Genomic DNA, 19,914 nt, shown 5'->3' with positions numbered 1-19,914 from the left:
AGCAAGACCTCAGAAAGAACACAACTCATAAAAAATAAATGATTGCCTCAAACATGTACTACATGGTGTAATTTCAATTTACGAGTTGTTCAGGCAATGTATCTTAAATACCATCAGTTGAAAGACACTTTCCTAAATATCACCCCAGATGATGAAGACTGGAATGCACAGTCGTTCAACAGTGCTTCTGGCTTGCTTGGCGTTCTCAGTAAAACTCAGTTCCTTTTCCTGCTTTTCTTTTGCGAACAAATATTTGTGTATGCTGACCAGCTCTATGATTTCTTCAAGACAAAATTGCATGTGATATTAGTATATGCAATTCTGGAATCACGAAGACCCGTTAAGGGATATGAGTTCAGAAAAAACTGTGACCTCATATACTGAAAGTTGTAACAAGAAATTCCAAAGAGAAATAAGTGTTAGTGAGTGTGACTTTCAGTCCTTTAAGACGTTATCATATGAGATCTTACATAAGATGATAGTGAAAATGGAAATGTGTTTTATTGATCTTCAGGATATTCGCTTTATAGAGTCGCTTGATATGAATCAGTTTGAAAATTATAAGTAAAATGAATACAATGAAATTGAGTAGCCTTCTCAAAACTTAACCATTCTTCAACAAAGAACAACTGGAAACATTTACAGACAAACATTAATATTTACTACCTGCAGACCTTCTGAAATTTATAATCGACAGTGATCTTCAAAATATTTATAACGAAGTAATAAAGTTAATCAAATTAATTTTCACCTTTCCTGTCAACACAGCTTCTTTTGGAAAAAGTATATGAGCCCTTAAAATAATTGAAAATTGTCTTCGACATTCAATGGCAAGTCATAGTTTAAGTTCTTTCTACACAACTGACACAGAAAAAATACCTGGCTTAACAAGTTGCATGTGATCAGAAATATAAATATAATGTGATCGATAAGTTTGGTACCAAGAAGACTCGACACATGGATCTCCAGTGTATTAATGTATTAGGTAAGCCTACCTGCAATTAATTCATTAGCTTGACCTCTGCCAAAGACAGTGCTATAACAAGTCAGAGACGAAAAGTAGTCAAAGACGATAATGCAACACGACGGACATGGTTTAGAGGTGCCTCCGCCAATTATCATGCCCTTTCAGATGTCAGATAAATCACTCTGTTTCTGCATTATGACAACGACTGCTCTGTTTTCTGTGTACCCCTACAATCATTATATACCTTCCACTGTAGTGCTGTCACCTGCCATCTCTGAGTGCTAATTGCATGTTGATGTCGAACATGGGTGGCGCTCACACTAATGTTACTGGACTCTGTAGTAATGCACTTCCTACAGTCATCTGCCTACCCCTTTTGTCTCCCACACACTTCAGTGGGCTCCATAACTCTATCAAACATATTCAAGCCCAACTTAACCATTAATCATGTCTGTGATAATCAACATGACAATCAGTTTTCAGTTCGTTGCACACATCAAAAACACCTTGGTTCCGAGAGTTCCGGAACCTGTACAGAAAATTGGAATAGAGATCAACATAAACATCATTTCCACCCTTTTAATGCTCATGAAAACCACATATTGCATGTTGAACCACCATACAGCGAGACCTTCAGAGGTGGTGGTCCAGATTGCTGTACACACCGGTACCTCTAATATCCAGTAGCACGTCCTCTTGCAGTGATGCATGCCTCTGTTTGTCGTGGCATACTATCCACCAGTTCATCAAGGCACTGTTGGTCCAGATTGTATCACTCCTCAACGGTGATTCGGCGTTCATACCTCAGAGTGGTTGGTGGGTCACGTAGTCCATAAACAGCCCTTTTCAATCTATCCCAGGCTTATTCGATAGTGTTCATGTCTGGAGAAAATGCCGGCCACTCTAGTCGAGCGATGTCGTTATCCTGAAGGAAGTCATTCACAAGACGTGCACGATGGCGGCGCGAATTGTCGTCCATGAAAACGAATGCCTCGCCAATATGCTGCCGACATGGTTGCACTATCGGTCGGAGGATGGCATTCAAGTATCGTACAGCCGTTACGGCACCTTCCATGACCACCAGCGGCGTACGTTGGCCCCACATAATACCACTCCAAAACAGCAGGGTTTAAATGGTTCAAATGGCTCTGAGCGCTATGGGACTCAACTGCTGTGGTCATCAGTCCCCTAGAACTTAGAACTACTTAAACCTAACTAACCTAAGGAGATCACACACATCCATGCCCGAGGCAGGATTCGAACCTGCGACCGTAGCAGTCGCACGGTTCCGGACTGCGCACCTAGAAGCGCGAGACTACCGCGGCCGGCAAACAGCAGGGAACCTCCACCTTGCTGCACATGCTTGACAGTGTGTCTAAGCCGTTCAGCCTGATCATGTTGCCTCCAAACACTTCTCCAACGATTGACTGGTTGAAGTCATATGCGACACTCATCGGTGAAGAGGACGTGATGCCAATCCTGAGCGGTAAATTCGCCATGTTGTTGATCCCATCTGTACCGCGCTGCATGGTGTCGTGGTTGCAAAGAAGGACCTCGCTATGGATGTTGGGAGTGAAGTTGCGCATCATGCAGCCTGTTGCACACAGTTTGAGTCGTAACTCGACGTCCTGTGGCTGTACGAAAAGCATTATTCAACAAGGTGGCGTTGCTGTCAGGGTTCCTCCGAGCCATAATCCGTAGGTAGCGGTCATCCACTGCAGTAGTGGTCCTTGGGCAGCCTGAGCGAGGCATGTCATCGACAGTTCCTATTTCTCTGTATCTCCTTAATGTCCGAACAACATCGCTGTGGTTCACTCCGAGACGCCTGGACACTTCCCTTGTTGAGAGCCCTTCCTGGCACAATGTAACAATACGGATGCCATCGAACCACGGTATTGGCCGTCTAGGCTTGGTTGAACTACAGACAACACGAGCCATGTATCTCCTTCCTGGTGGAGTGACTAGAACTGATCGGCTGTCGGACCCTCTCCGTCTAATTGGCGCTGCTCATACATGGCCGTTTATATCATTGGGCGGGTTTAGTGACATCTCTGAACAGGCAAAGGGACTGAGTATGTGATACAATATCCACAGACAGTGTCTATCTTCATAAGTTCTGGGAACCAGGGTGATGCAAAACTTTTTTTGATGTGTGTAATTCAGTGATTCAGTTTATGTAAACAAACCTAGTAATAATCTTACCCCAAAAACCAGACTTAACACCTACTTCCATAGATACGTTGACATAAATAAATACACCACCTGAGATTAGTTTCATGTGAAAGAGATAATTGTAAGATAGCTGAATCTGTATTTTTTCAAGTACATCAATGTTTACTCCCTCAAATATTCACTCACATAGCAACATGCACAGATTTCTGTTGCAAATTTCAGTTCTTATACACGTTTTCCTCCACACCATTCCTATAAAGAATTAGAAATAGTTCAGATTCTCCATCTGCAGTTAACATTCTTGCACATACTTTGAAGCACTATGACTAGTGCCCTTTCAGCTTTACATTGACATACAAAGAAGACATATGACATCATTTGCATATGCGCTGTGCACATTGAATCATACAGTCCATTTTAGCTCAACTAATTATAATGAAAACCCCAAGAATTATTTACGACTATACTGAAACGCGATCTACATGAACACACATTCATCCATACTGAATTACTCAGCTTACTCCTACTTCCATTTTCATTCGCACAATTGCAAGCATCCATTCCAGTCCAGTAGTTTATATAATCACACAACACACTGTCATATAATTACACGTGATGAAATCGTCAACACATTTGAAAATGTCTTAATGCCAAATTACAATTGTAAAATAAAATACTAAGAACTGAAAGCTAGACAAAATTCTTTCAAAAAATTCTTTCAAACATTTTATATTCAGAATTTGACCCCAGGTTTCAGCTACCACTTCTCCCTGCCCTTTTGGAAATTTAATCTCAGCATTCTCACTCATCAGAGTTACAAAATTATCAAACTCCCTGGCAGATTAAAACTGTGTGCCGGACCGAGACTCGAACTCGGGAACTTCGACTTTCGCGGGCAAGTGCTCCACCATCTGAGCTACCCAAGCACGAATCGCGCCCCGTCCTCACAGCTTTACTTCTGCCAGTACCTCGTCTCCTACCTTCCAAACTTTACAGAAGCCCTCCTGTGAACCTGGCAGACGTGAAGCTGTGAGAGCGGGGCATGAGTCGTGCTTGGGTAGCTCAGACGGTAGAGCACTTGCCCGCGAAAGGCAAAGGTCTCGAGTTCGAGTCTCGGTCCGGAACACAGTTTCAAACTGCCAGGAAGTGTCATATCAGCGCACACTCCGCTGCAGAGTGAAAATTTCATTCTGGCTTCAAAATTATCCTTACCTGCAGCCAAGAAATCCTCTGTATGACATCTGTTGTCCCCACTGGAGGGTAAGGTGTGGATACTCTGCCTACAACGTATCCTACCATAAAATTACCTTGTCCTACTGCTATAATATTAGCAGTTTTATTCAAGGTACTTATTTGCCTTTCTAACTCTCTTTTATCACATTTTGCTCACAAGCAGCAACGAAGGCAAGCGGCTCGACTCTGTAGTCGTGCGACAGCTGCAGTGAGGAAGCGTTCAGACATGAGGGCGACGGTGTGTAAACAAATGGTTCAAATGGCTCTGAGCTCTATGGGACTTAACTTCTTAGATCATCAGTCCCCTAGAACTCAGAACTACTTAAACCGAACTAAGCTAAGGACATCACACACATCCATGCCTGAAGCAGGATTGTAACCTGCGACCGTAGCAGTCCCGCGGTTCCGAACTGCAGCGCCTAGGACCGCGGCCGGCGGTGTGTCAACACTCCGGCCCTCTGAGAGCTACGACACAGATAGACAGCAGCACTGGCAGGTGTCGGCGTGGACAAGGTAGATGGCTGCGAGTGTGTTCAGATGGTGTCGCGAATTCATTGGTGCTGTAATATTGTTGCCACGGTTAGGCAACAACACGGCCAGGCATTGCTGCAGGCAGGCCGGAGGACGGTGGTGTGGTGAAGTTGCGGCCTGGACCTGCATCGCCACAGGCAGGCCGGAGGACGGTGGTGTGGTGAAGTTGCGGCCTGGACCTGCATCGCCACAGACATGCAGTGCAGTTGCAGGGTGGTCAGATGGCATCATGCGAGTACAACGACCCAGAAAAATCTGTGGCACAGACAGTCAGTGGCGTGGGCAGACGTCGGTGTGCACTGGTCTAATGGCTATGGTGTGGTGATATTGTGGCGTTTACCCACACTCCTGGAAATGGAAAAAAGAACACATTGACACCGGTGTGTCAGACCCACCATACTTGCTCCGGACACTGCGAGAGGGCTGTACAAGCAATGATCACACGCACGGCACAGCGGACACACCAGGAACCGCGGTGTTGGCCGTCGAATGGCGCTAGCTGCGCAGCATTTGTGCACCGCCGCCGTCAGTGTCAGCCTACGCTGGCCGTACACCTCTGGTGATCGTCGAGGGGACACTGAATAGTGCACGGTACATCCAAACCGTCATCGAACCCATCGTTCTACCATTCCTAGACCGGCAAGGGAACTTGCTGTTCCAACAGGACAATGCACGTCCGCATGTATCCCGTGCCACCCAACGTGCTCTAGAAGGTGTAAGTCAACTAACCTGGCCAGCAAGATCTCCGGATCTGTCCCCCATTGAGCATGTTTAGGACTGGATGAAGCGTCGTCTCACGCGGTCTGCACGTCCAGCACGAACGCTGGTCCAACTGAGGCGCCAGGTGGAAATGGCATGGCAAGCCGTTCCACAGGACTACATCCAGCATCTCTACGATCGTCTGCATGGGAGAATAGCAGCCTGCATTGCTGCGAAAGGTGGATATACACTGTACTAGTGCCGACATTGTGCATGCTCTGTTGCCTGTGTCTATGTGCCTGTGGTTCTGTCAGTGTGATCATGTGATGCATCTGACCCCAGGAATGTGTCAATAAAGTTTCCTGGGACAATGAATTCACGGTGTTCTTATTTCAATTTCCAGGAGTGTATATTGCGAAAGACAAGATCTATGGCTGTCGTATGGTCAGGTGGCAGCGTGCCAATGCAAACTGTGGGTGCATCGCCACAGAAGGGCACTACAGCTGCAGTGCCGTCAGTGGGTGGCGTGCGAGTGCAGCGACTCAACAAAAGCAGTGGTACAGTCAGGCAGCCTCGTGGGCAGGGGTCGGTATGGCAATGCAGCAGTGTTGACCTGCGTCAGCACAGACAGCGCTACAGCTGCAGCGACCCTCCAAAAGACAAAATAGAAACAAACATAGATGTGACACAACGACCCTAAATACGCCAAAATACAGACAGGCAGAGGTTTGGACAGGCGTCAGTGTGACAGGTCCAATGGCTTTGTTGTGGAGACGGTATGCCGTCCATCCGTGCCATTGTGGACAGGCGAAAAGGCTACTGCACAGTCAGCCAGCAGAGTGTATGTGCGGTGATCCTGCGACAGCTACAGCACAGAGAGACAGCAGTGTACATGCTGTGGTTGTGGGAAGTTTAGGGTTTGGATATTCAGCGACACGAACGCAGTGTCCTGGTGAAGTTCGGCATGACGTGTGCTTTCACAAACTTGTGCGCCGGCCGCTGTGGCCGAGCGGTTCTTGGCTTCAGTCAGTAACCGCGCTGCTGCTACGGTCGCAGGTTCGAATACTGCCTCTGGCATGGATGTGTTTGATGTCCTTAGGTTAGTTAGGTTTAAGTAGTTCTAATCTAGGGGACTGATGACCTCAGATGTTAAGTCATATAGTGTTTAGAGCCATTTGAACAAACTTGTGCTTCATAAAAACGTGGCAGCACAGAGGCGGCATACGCACTATTCAGCATCGTGTGTATTGCAGCCTACTGCTGTTTCAAATCTGCACCCACAGGTGCCAATTGCTGTATTACTGCTGCTGCTGCTGCTACTGCATTTCCTTTAGCTAACATGTACCTCACTGTCTGTCCAAAGCCATAATGTATTTCTTGGGACATCCAATCCGCTTATAACTCTTGGAACTGAATGTATATTATAGTGATGAGACAAACCAATTACAAAATACAGCTCGTTGGTAACTGCCTGTTAAACTTATGTACAAACACTACCGAGAAAATGTAGAGAATTGGAATTTGAAGCTGACTGCAAAACGATGCTACTGGCACCAACGAACATTTCAGGTAAGACCACGAAGGAAAGAAATAGAATTTAGGGTTAGTATGGAGCCATATAAACAGTCGCTTTTCCTTCAATGTATTTGCGACTGGAACACGAAAAGAAGTGACTGGTAGTGGGACAAGGTAGCAACTGCCATGCACCGTACTGTGACTAGGGGATTATGTATTCAGATGTAGATCTAGACAACCTATTTGTCAGTTGAATCCACAATGGAGGGCAACAGAGATTTCCGTAAGAATTAAACTCCAAATACTTAGAACAAAAGTGAAAACAGTGCTTCCATATGGGTGAGAAAATTGGAAATACCGTTACAGTCACCAAGAGTTTGCAAGTCTTTCTCAGAAGAAGTCTTAAGATAATTCTTAAAATCTTTTGGCAGAGTGTGATATCCAAGGAAGACCTATGAAATCGAACGAGATAAGAAACTATCACCATCCGCATCAACAGAAGGAAGAAGATGTGTTTCGAACCAAACATCTAACAAAGCCAGAATGCTGCAGAAACACACTGGGTAAAAGGAGACGAGGAAGACTAAGGACATGATGGAGGAGGACACTGAAAGATGAGGCCAATAAAGACGGGAAAACGTTGGCAGAATTGAAGATCCTCGTCCAAAATAGAGTGCACAGATATAACGTCGTCAAAACCCTATATTCTGCATAACAGCAACAGGAAATAAGAGAAAGTGGTAACTGGAGGTTTTTGACTGTCTGCTAATTTGATGTACTAGTTGATGTACTATCTGTCAGTTGAAATAATTTACTGCTGCCAATCCATCGGAGGATGAATTCACAACCCTAAATGAACTAGGAGTGATTAGTGGGCTAGCGACAACGTCTTTGACTACTAATCAAAACGTCCTCTGTCACGAATAGTCTGAGATCACGTACACCGACAAATGCGAATGGTATCGCATTTGTGGCACTAGTATAGTGTATAACGAGACATCAAGGATTCTGGTTGTAGAGGGTGAAACTTAGTACAAAGGCAGTGGGCTCTGTGCGGTGTTAGTGCACGCATCACACCGACAGTCGCGCTCAAGATTCCATACGAAAATGATAGTGTTACTGCGAAGGGTGTGGTGGGTCGCTGCCTTGGAGCCTTCTCAGGCGACTGAGTCGGCCCGGTCGGTGGCCCCTTCCGGACGGATAGGCAGATGACTCAGGTTTACGCATCGGGCTACCCATAGGATTTTCGCGAGCTCTCTGCCACAGAGCTATTCCTCATTATTGACAGACTGGCATATATATGCTCATGGTTATCCGGTCCGTGCCTACGACGAAAGGCCTGCAAGACGTATCAATTGCCACGTGAGTTTCCTCGGTTGTCGCGCGACCTGCCATGCGCGGCTACGCAAGAGGCGATTGTACCGTCGGGAGCCCCGCCGGGCTCAACATCTGGAGATGTTGAGCCACCGGAACTGGCTACTCAAGTAGCCAGTGTCCCGCTGGTTGCCCCACTAGTCAATCCCAGACAGGAAGCCTCTACTACTCCAGTTTCTGCCCCACAAGGACAGACTGACCAAGACTACACTAACTGTACAGGACAAAATTCAGCTCCAGATGCACTGTATATTCCAGAGACAAATCTGGAATCACTTTTATCGGCGGAGACGTCGATGGACGTCCAACAGGCTTCTCGTAAGCTCCCGGTCACCACAGACACTGACGATTCGACCGCAATCACTTCTTTACCTGACAAGAGGCAAAACAAGAAGAAGGCTGCTACGTCGGACGCTTTTGCAGCCACTGAAGACGGTTTCACTTCCCATAACCGTAGGCGCACTGTCAAGCTCAAACGCCTTGAGCAGGTGCAACCCCCGCCCCTACCTACGTCAATAGATTTGCAGAATCTCCTGAAGATGGCATAGAAGCTGAGCCCGCTCCTCTGGTGCGAAAACCGTCCTGACCACCGCGCGGTAGTCATGAAATGGACAGAAGACTTCATGAACCTCCAGCGGATGATCAAAGAGGTCGTCGATGTGATTTCATTCAAAGTTACCGGAAATGACATTTACAAGGTCATTCCCTCCTTCATTGATGAACACAAGAAGCTTATGAACTTCGTTAGGGCACAGGAGCTGCATTGCTACACGCACAATGCAGAATCAATCAAACTCCTGAAAGTGTTAATTCACCACCTCCCCCTTAGGATGGACGCCAGCCACCTGAAACAAGAGCTCGCTGACCTAGGTTACGCACAAGAAAATACCGTTGTCTCTCGTTGTCCTGGTTAACAAATAGGATAACCGCAATATCTTCCAGTTAGAGTAAATCGCGGATATTGGTGTTCCGGTAGAACCCCTCTGGGCCAAGGGCAAGAGGCGACAGTGCCATTCTTGGCAGGGCCTGGGTCACGTGACGTACAACTGTATTAAGTTAGCAAGCCCGCATCAAAGTAAAAAATGTTCCAAAACACGAGACGATTCCTCTGAATACTGCAACTGTAGCGAGCCGCATGTGGCCAGCTACAGGGGCTGCAATGCTTTTAAAATACGTAAACGTGGCAAGGCGGCGCGGAACAACCAGCCGAAAGTACAGAGCGTGTTCCTAGCGCTTCCTCCCCCAGACAGTGCTGAGGACGGACGGGCTGCTCCTGCCACTCAGAACTTCGCTCACGACCAAAGAAAGTCGAGCCGTGGCCCCAGGGCACTTGCGTCCCCCTCCCCCTCCGCTGGGGAGCTGTTGCCGGTGATCTGCAAGTTCTACTGCAGACCTTAATCAGGATTATGGTTCAACCCCCACCACTTGTCTCTGCAGTCGCGACTGCCCTCCAGGCCACCGTTCAGTCCCCCAGTCATGGCAAATAATAACATTCATGGCCTGATCGTCTACGTTTTTAACTCTAATAGTCTCCTAACACAGCAAGGGGAATTTCGTGAATTTTTTCGCGGTAAGGTAGCTGATATCTGCCTCGTTTGCGAGGCATTCCTAAAACCAGGTGTTCATGCTGCTATCGCAGCAACCGGCTGACTGCTGGCGGTGGTATGGCTTTACACGTTAGGTCGTCGTCGAGGCACTTTCCTGTGCAAATGCCCCAGCTAGAAGCCCTTGAGCCCACTGGTATGATTGGAAACACCACAATCAACAAAATCACCTTCGTGGCCGCCTACCAGCCTCTGAGGGATGTACTGCAAGAAGCTGATTTCGAAGCCCTACTGGGCATGGGGGACAACTTTTCATCGCAGGGGACTTCAACGCGAAGTCCACTCGATAGAACTCTCGCCTCACCGATGTCAGCGGGCGCCGATTAGAACCTGTTTCTCTGCGACACAGCACCATTATTCTGAGGCCCTTCGATCCCACTATCTACACAGTTCATGGACAACCTGATGTGCTCGACATCGCCGTTCTGAATGGGGTCGATCAGTTTACGTCTACCGCAAAGAGAACAGCTCACTCATCTGATCATGTACCAGTGACCTTTGACATAGATGTCATCGGAGCGGCGGTAGAGGCTGACCGTCCGACAACAGAGAGGTCGATTTCGACCGAGGTATTGACGTACCTTCCTGATGCACCTGATCCTGTGGAGGTGGGAGTCGAAGCGGCCATCGCTTCTCTAAATCAGGCGCTTCTACGTGCTGCAGACGTTGCCATTCCTGGACGTCCACATCACCCACGGGTTAGGTCTCGCCGCCTCCCACAATCAATTATCGAGGCCACTGCTTCCAAAAACCGCCTTTTTCCTGAGTGGAAACTGACGAGGCGGCCAGTGATGAAACGTCGCATGAACCGCTTACGACGTGCCATCCAGGCGGTGGTCTCAGCACACCACAACAAGGCATGGGCTGACCTTGACGATTCCCATGGCCCGGACGATGGCACTGCTTGGCGCGTTATGCGCGGCTTCATACGCCACAGGCGGCGCCTCCTCCCCCTGTAGTGTGGACGCCAAGGCCAGCGCCCAGGCAGACACCTTTGAGGCAAACTTCAGGCCTGTGGTCGACGCTGTTGACGAGGCCCACATCAAAGTCGTGGAACAGCGTCTTCCAACCTTCCTTGCTGCAAGAGAGGAAGGTGACGCCACTTCGGACGCTTAACGGCCGGAGGACTTATGGCAACGACGGCATCCCGAACTTACCACTCCGAATCTGCCTCTGGACCTTCATCCATATCTCGCGGATATTTTTAACCAGATACTGGCTTCGGGTGTTTATCCTTACATATGGAAACATGCGGAAGTGATGGCCATCCCGAAGCAGGACAAAGACCCCCGGTTGTCGCCGAGCTACAGGCGCATAGCCCTTGCCCCATTCCCTTCGAAGGCATTCGAAACGCTATATGCGAAGCGGCTCCTTAGACACGAAAACCATGAATATCTCCTCCCGGACGAGCAGTTTGGGATTCGCGGCGGACACGCCACGTCCCACCAGCTGCTCCGTCTCGTGGAGCCTGCGATGAGGGCACTGGAGACGAGGGAATACCTCAAGGTGGTATTCCTAGACGTCTCCCGTGCTACTGCAGCTTGATTGTGACTACTTCTAACATTTTATATAATTCCCGATTTGTTCTATATTATATCCTTAGCCCACTAGTAAGCCACACAGGCTGCCTATTACTGCTAGCACCACATTTAGAACGTTCTAATGGAAAGCAACTCTCAAAGAGCATGAGAAATATGTTAAGTAAAGCAATATTATTTGTCATCCACGTTATCTTCACCATAAACATCCTGTAACTCTTGTTCCCTGACAAGGTTAAAAAGCTCTCTATTGCTGTTGGATTAACTTTCCTACATAGTTTGTAATTTTCTTGTACCATCATATACAACATTTATATTGATGTCACCACATATAACTAATTTCTCATACTTCCTACAAAGTGAATCAAGAACACTCTCTAGCTTGAGCAGAAATGCTCTGAAGTCAGAGACCTATAAACAACAATTAGAAGTTTAGTTTCAGTAAATTCCACTGCCCTTGCACAACATTCAAATATTTGTTAAGCGCAGTGCCGTGATAGGTCTATGGTCTCAAATGGAATACTGTTTTTTTACGAACATAGCCACTCCCCCACCCCACAAGGGGCTCCTTGAACAATGACCTACATATACCAAGTTTTAAAGTTATGATCATGTATCCGGCCACGCCCCCTTTATTTCTGTTACAGAAACCCGTATTATTTAGAAAACAACTGCTCTACTCGCTCTTCACGGTTGAAGCAATTCGAGTAGACAAAGTGGATTTGGCCCCCTATATGGACGACACAGCTCTGTTAACTCGTAGTATGAATGCGCACCACATGGGACGCAGCCTCCAGCAAGGCTATGAAGCATTTGGTGCTTGGACCACCAAGTGGCGTCTCAAATTTAATGACACAGGGCACTTATTAATGGTGAAAAATCGAATTTTTTTATGACTTTATTACATTCTATAGTGTTTCCTGATTACATTGATATATACATTATAGCGTTTCAAATGAAACATGACCTACATATACGAAATTATAAAGTTACGGTCATGCATGCTGCCACGCCCCCTTTATTTCTATTACAGAAACCAGTATCATTTCGAAAAAATTGTGAACTTTCTGTTTCCAACGGTTATACGTATGATACATTGTATATGTTGGTAACAGTGCAGGTTTCTAGTGTCTGTAAATGATTATCTTTGGTAGTATTTACTTTTGTTTCGCTGAAGCAGTTTGTTCACGTGTTGTAGAATGTTTGTGTTTAATGTATTTGTGGAAGTAGATATCCTTTAGTGTGCAATAAATGCGAGCAATGCCAAGCATCAAGAAATTAAATAAAAGGAAATTCTGTGGTAACCAGTTCACAAAGAAAGCGAGCCACACTGTTGAAAGTAACCTACGTATCAGTTCTTCAGGGAAGAAACTCCCACATGGCACGCCTCCTAGTGATTCAAATTTTTGTGTTAACAATGACCCTGTTTGCAGTGGATTTGTGGTTGTTGATGTGGGTATCTTATCTTCTTTGATAAAGGAAATGGCGATATGTAAACAATGTGATGGTGTAGGATGTTTGGAAACAACTGAACAACGAAGTATCAAGAAGGGTTTAGCGTCAAAATTGGTTGCTCTGTGTAGATCCTGCAATAAATCTACCTCAAAAATGACTTAGGACATTGTGCATAAGACATATGATGTGAATTTGAAGTTAATGTGTGCAATGCGTCCAATAGGGAAAGGAAAAAACGCTGCTCAAACATTTTGTGGTTTGATGGACCTTCCTTCTCTTCCCAGTAGGTACATAAAAATACTTTTAGGTGCCTTGACGGTTGTGTCTAAAGCATCTATGACACGTACAGTAGAAGAAACTGTAAATATTAGTGGAACCAGGGACATTGCTGTTGCACTTGATGGGACATGGTAACGTCGAGGACATTGTTCCTTGAATGGTGTTGTAAGTGTTACTTCTCTGGAGACTGGAAAATTTATTGATGTTGAGTGTTTATCTGAATACTGCCACACCTGCCATTGAAGGACATATTGAACATCAGTGTTCTGAGAATTATGATGGTTACAGTGGAGGTATGGAGTGTTATGGAGCTCTACAAATATTTCAGAGGTCGGTGCTAGTTTATAACATTAGATATACGAAGTACCTAGGCGATGGAGCCTCTGAAGCTTTCAATAAAATTAATGAGTTCAGTGTTTATGGTGATACCTTCCTAACGAAACTGGAGTGTTGTGGGCATATGCAAAAGAGGATGGGTGCTAGATTGAGGAAGCTACCAACAGAATTGAAAGGAAAGTTGCTATCTGGACGAGGCAGATTGACAGAAACTGAAATAGATCTTCTTCAGAATTATTATAGACCGAACATTAGACGAACTGCACCTCTGAATGATGCTACAGCAATGAGAAAAGCTGTATGGGCTACCTACTTTAATAAGCTGTCCACAGATGACCACTCTGTTCATGGAATTTGCCCTAAAGGAGCAGACTCTTGGTGTGTTTTCCAAAAAGCAAAAGAAAGTGATCACATATACTGCCATAAGCATTCTCTTCTTGAGCCTGTTATGAATTAAATAAAACCAACTTTTGGAGACCTGAGTGACCCTGTTTTGCATAGTAAATGTTCAAATGGCTCTGAGCACTATGGGACTTAACATCTTAGGTCATCAGTCCCCTAGAACTTAGAACTACTTAAACCTAAGGACATCACACACATCCATGCCAAATGCCGGATTCGAACCTGCGACCGTAGAAGTCCCGCGGATCCGGACTGCAGCGCCTAGAACCGCACGGCCACCGCGGCCGGCTTGGTAAATGTCTTCATGGGAGCACTCAGAGTACAAATGAAGGTTTCAACCATTGCATGTGGGAAAGATTACCCAAGGATGCTTTTGTAGAATTAAATACATTAAAAGTTGGTGTACTAGATTCAGTGATATGGTTCAATGATGGAGTGATAGGAAGGCTGAAAGCCCTGAGAAATTTAGGCTTAAAATTTGGCTCTAATATGGAAGATCAATTGCTTGCGTGTGACAGACAACGAGTGCAGGAAAGATGAAAGATTTGCTCTTCAAGCTACTAAAGAAGCAAGAAGTGCTAAAAGGAATGCCAAGAAGATGCTTGAAGATCAAGAAATGTTGCAGGATTAAGACTACGCTTCAGGAATGTTCTGAGGCACAGTTTAACTGGACTCATATCTTCATTCGCAAATTTCGACAAGTTGTATTCTTCATAATTCAGGTACAAATATTTCCTAAAGTTTATGAAGCATTGCTCTATTTTTTTCTGTAACTTGCAGCAGTTCATACTTATGTAGTAGACGTAAGCTTTACTACAGAATCAACTAAATTAGAGAAAATATAACATTTTATTAGGAAAAATTATAAAATTAAAATGCAAGATGTGATATTCTTTATCCCTGTAATATACATAATAGGTGAAATTGAATAGGTTTAGTACCTCAGCCCGTATGTCATGCATATCTGGTAAAAATTTGGTCTTCTTCAAATGTGTAACATTGGGTTAAATGGTACCTCAATTTGAGGAAGCATTTTTTAAAAAATGTGTCAGTTTCCTTCTAATTTTTTAACAACCCTAAGCAGGTTCAAAAATATTCAAAATATTTCTAATTTATTTAGAAAGTGTGCTGCATTACCTGATATCCACAAAAAATCTGTAAAACATATACATTATAAACACTGCCTCAAAGAAATAGCTGTTAATATTTACATAATACTGATCCGGAAAAGTGCCCTGTATCCATAATGCTCGGGAGAGCCAGGCGGTTACCTTCTCAAGACGGAAGGTACCCTTTAATTTGGAACCCCTTCACATCGTGGGAGGCCGCATCCTGTAGTCCAAAACTGCGACATATCTCGGTGTGCGACTGGACCAGTGACTTACCTGGGTCCCACATATTCAGTGGGTCAGGAACAGGGCCATAGGAGAGCTTCGTGCGCAATACCCCCTGCTAAATCGGGGGTCGACCTTGCCTCCCCACCACAGCATCAAGTTCTATCTGGAACCGGTGCGCCCAGTGTTGAAGCACGCGGCTGTGGTGTGGGCAATGCCGCCGACTGCTGGATACAGGATACTCCTGCACACAGCCTTCTGAAATGCCTTCATGAAAGAAGACAAAGTAAATATTCCAGAATTCGAATCACGGACAGCTGCCAACGTGAGTAACGTAGAAGTAAATATCCTCGGAGTAGTGAATCAACTTAAATCACTTAATAAAAGCAAGTCTTCTGGTCCAGATTGTATACCAATTAGGTTCCTTTCAGAATATGCTAATGCATTAGATCAGTATTTAACAATCATATACAACCGTTCGCTCGATGAAAGATCCGTTCCCGAAGACTGGAAAGTTGAACAGGTCACACCAACATTCAAGAAAAGTAGTAGGAGTAAGCCATTTAATTTCAGGCCCGTAGAATGCAACAGGATTTTGGAACATGTATTGTGTTCGAACATTATGAATTACCTCAAAGAAAACGGTCTATTGACACACAGTCCACATGGGTTTAGAAACCAGCGTCCATGTGGAACACAACTAGCTCTTTATTCGCGTGAAGTTTTGAGTGTTATTGACAAGGGATTTCAGATCGACTGCGTATGTCTGGATTTCCAGAAGGCTTTTGACACTGTACCACACAAGCGGCTTGTAGTGAAATTGTGCGCTTAAGGAATATCGTCTCAGTTATGTGACTGGATTTGTGATTTCCTGTCAGAGAGGTCACAGTTTGTAGTAATTGACGGAAAGTCATCGAGTAAAACAGTAGTGATTTCTGGCGTTCCCCAAGGTAGTATTATAGGCCCTTTCCTGTTCCTTATCTATATAAACGATTCTTCGGTTGTTTGCAGATGACGCTGTCGTTTATAGACTAATAAAGTCATCAAGAAGATAAAAAAACTGCAAAACCATTTAGAAAAGAAATTCGCAATTGACCCTAAATAACGAAAAGTGTGACGTCATCCACATGAGTACCAAAAGGAATTCGTTAAACTTCGGTTACACGATAAATCAGTCAAATATAAAGTCCATAAATTCAACTAAATGCCTATAAATTACAAGTACGAACAACTTAAATTGGAAAGAAAACACATAGAAAATGTTGTGGGGAAGGTTAACCAAAGACTGCGTTTTATTCGCAACACACTTTGAAAATGTAACAGATCTACTAAGGAGGCTGCCTACACGACGCTTGATTACCCTGTTTTAGAATACTGCTGCGCGGTGTGTGATCCTTACTAGACAGGACTGATGTAGTATATCGAAAAAGTTCAAAGAAGGGCAGCACGTTTTGTATTATCGCGAAATATGGGAGAGAGTGTCACTGAAATGATACAGGATTTGGGCTGGACATCATTTAAAGAGAGGCCTTTTTCATTGCGACGGAATTTTCTCACGAAATTCCAATCATCAACTTTCTCCTCCGAATGCGAAAATATTTTGTTGACACCGACCTACAGAGGGAGAAACGATCACCACGGTAAAATAATGGAAATCAAAGCTCGTACGGAAAGATATACATGTTCGTTTTTTCCGCGCGCTGTACAAGATTGGAATAACAGAGTATTGTGAACGTGGTTCGGTGAACCGCCTGCCAGGCACTTAAATGTGATTTGTAGAGTATCCATGTAGCTGTAGATATACATACTCTCCCCTCTAATGGGTGCAAAACAAGGCGCTCAAGCTGGCCCTGCGCCTCACCCGGTTCTATCCCTCCACCTTTCTGCATGAGGATACCGGACTTCTAACGTTGCGTGATCATTTCCGGGTCATTGCCCGTCAGTTCTATGAAAAAGCGGGTCGCTCCCGCAACCAGCTCATCCAGGGACTGGGCCACCAACCACACCGGACTTGTTGCGGGGGAGACCCTCTTCCCAACAGACCCAGTTAACATCCCCGTCAACCGAGAGGACCCCTACAACCGACAGGACATTCCCCTCCAACATAGTTAGGCCCTGCAGGAACAACACGCAGGTGCTTATCCTGCCCCCACACGTGCCTTAGGACGGTACGTTAGTCAGCCAGGCAGCGGTGTTAGTGTGTGGATACGCGCCTTTAATGTAGATAGGAAACAGACACTGAACAAATATTATATGGACTACAAAATGGAATAAAGTGATTTCAGTGATGGGAGGAAGTTTAATTTAGATGGACTGGATGGATTTCAGTATTATTGGCATTATCTGAAAATAGAGTAGCAGGTAAGAATGAACAGAAATTTTGTTGTTGGAAGTGTTACGATTTTTTCTGCCTTCTGCAATAAAAGTAAATCACACATTGCTTTCTGAACATTAGAATTAACTATAACATGTACACTGAGATGCTACAGACTGAATTGATTGCAATGTACGACTATTTAGGGCACAAGAGTTTAAAGTTTCAAGAAGATAATACATCTGTGCATGTTTCTGCTACAACCAAAAAGTGGTTTGAACATAAACATATGAATGTTTTTGATTCGCCTGGACGTAGTTGGGACTGGAACCCCGTATAAAACCTTTGGGAGTACTTGCAAGAAGTGTTTATCGCTGTGGAAGAAAATTTTAGGCCGAATGGGAGCTGAAAAGAGTGGTACTAGAGGAGTGAGCGGCAATTTCAACCAAATTTGGTGGTACACATTATCACTTACTGTCTGGGAATAATCACTGTTGGGGGTAAAGAAACACTCACCTATGCAAGCGGTTGGGGGGTTGAAAAGTAGTGTAGCTCGAATACCAGTAGTTTAGTCGTCAAGTATTTGACGATGAGAGCACTTAGTGACTTTCAACAAACTTTACACATAATTTCAAACCATTACGAAACGTCTTTTTTCTGACAATCCCCACAAAATGACAGGAAAACAGTGTATCGCTTAGTAAATTTTCGTTATCCATGCAGTAAAACTGTCGCACGGAGCATGACGTTTTAACTGATTACTTCTTTACTATCAATGGTACTCGCGACACATTTTGCAGCCAGCAATCACATGTACTAATAAACGCACCAGCAAAATTGTACGACATGTAGTTCAGGAGATATGACGTCACAAATACTGAGATGAGTGAAAAAATACCGCAACATGCATAACGTTTTAACTCTATTCGTAACACATTTCAGAGACAATACCCACATATGTCGCTGAATGGACCTGCACAAATATATTGTTGTACGACACATAATTCAGGAGATATGACGGCAAATACTGAGATGCCTGAAAAACTGCCGCATCATGTGAGACATTTAAATTTTTTAATTCGTTCCTACCAATTTTATTTGCAACACTTTTCGAGGACAGTATCGACATCTGCAGCTCAATGCGCCTACAAAAATATGTCATAGTAAGAGACGTAGATCAGGAAATATGATGTCAAATACAGAAATATGTGAAAAACTGGGCGGCCGAGTGGTTCTAAGCGCTTCATTCTGGAACCGCGCGACCGCTACGGACGCAGGTTCGAATCCTGGCTCGGGCATGGTTGTGTGTGACGTCCTTAGGTTAGTTAGGTTTAAGTAGTTCTCAGTTCTAGGGGAGTGATAACCTCAGATGTTAAGTCCCATAGTGCTCAGAGCCATTTGAACCATTTTGAAAAACTGCCGCGCTAGAGGTATAAGCGAAATATGTGTACAAATACGTGTGAATTATATATTATTTATGTAAAACATATTTAACATGATCGCATGATCGTACACAGGCAAAGTCACGTGCACAAAGCTTATCCTAAACCTATGGAACGATTTCAGCCAAATGTGGAACACATATTAGTAACGATTTGGAAACAAATACTGTGGGCTTAAGAACCACCAGCCTTCTCTTAGTGTGAGCGTGATCAAATGGAGAGAGGAGGTGAAAGGAAGAGATGGACAGAGGGGAAGGGGCAGATGGACAGAGGGAAGGGGCAGATGGACAGAGGGGAGGAGCAAATGGACAGAGAGAGTAGGACAGAGGAGATGAACAGAGAGAGGGGCAGAAGATGGAGAGACTGTGGGGTGGTGGGGGATGGCGGTGGTGGTTGGAGGAAGGGTTCACTAGATGGATATGGGGTGAGGGTGAAGGAGGATATGCACAGAGAGAGGGAGATGGAAGAGAGGAGAAGATGTAGTAATAGAAGATAAGGCTGGTTACATACCTGGGCAATGCCAGTTTTGAGTAAAAAGCATCAGCAGCAGTTGCCGAAGACTTCCACCATAAGATGTCATGACATTCCGCCAACGGCCTTCTCAAAGAGGATGGAGGAGCAAACAGAGGTTAAGGGCACTCTCTAACCTTTGGGGTGGGAAACTTCCCCCTAATTGTGGATTCAGCAGCAACGATCAACGGCAAGAACATGCAGAAAGC

This window comes from Schistocerca gregaria, chromosome X (assembly GCF_023897955.1).
Source record: "Schistocerca gregaria isolate iqSchGreg1 chromosome X, iqSchGreg1.2, whole genome shotgun sequence".
In the NCBI taxonomy this organism is placed as follows: Eukaryota; Metazoa; Arthropoda; class Insecta; order Orthoptera; family Acrididae; genus Schistocerca; species Schistocerca gregaria.
This window is presented reverse-complemented; position numbering follows the sequence as displayed.